Below are 386 nucleotides of genomic sequence, written 5' to 3'. Positions count from 1 at the left end.
CTATCTGGATTAAAGGGATAATCATTCAAAGTTTAAAAATTGCCATTTTTTTAAACATTTTTGTCAAGTTTCTGATATTTTTTATAAATAAACACAAAACATATCGACCTAAATTTACCATTATCATAAATTATAATGTGCCACGAAAAAACAATCTGAAAATCACTGGGATTTGTTGAAGCATTCCAGAGTTATCACCACATAATGTGACATTGGTCAGAATTTAATAAATTGGCCTGGAGCAGTTCAGTTTACACAGCCATGACGGCATGGGATGTTAATTATCGGGATTAGCCGCCACTTGACACAAACATCACATGTCAGCATAGGCATTTTCGGATTGGTTCACAGGTTTTTTAAATAATCTTGAGCCTATCCATTTGAGC

Source organism: Dendrobates tinctorius, unplaced genomic scaffold (assembly GCF_039654945.1).
Source record: "Dendrobates tinctorius isolate UK_male_01 unplaced genomic scaffold, ASM3965494v1 ptg000152l, whole genome shotgun sequence".
In the NCBI taxonomy this organism is placed as follows: domain Eukaryota; kingdom Metazoa; phylum Chordata; class Amphibia; order Anura; family Dendrobatidae; genus Dendrobates; species Dendrobates tinctorius.
Note: the sequence above shows the minus strand (reverse complement) of the source record.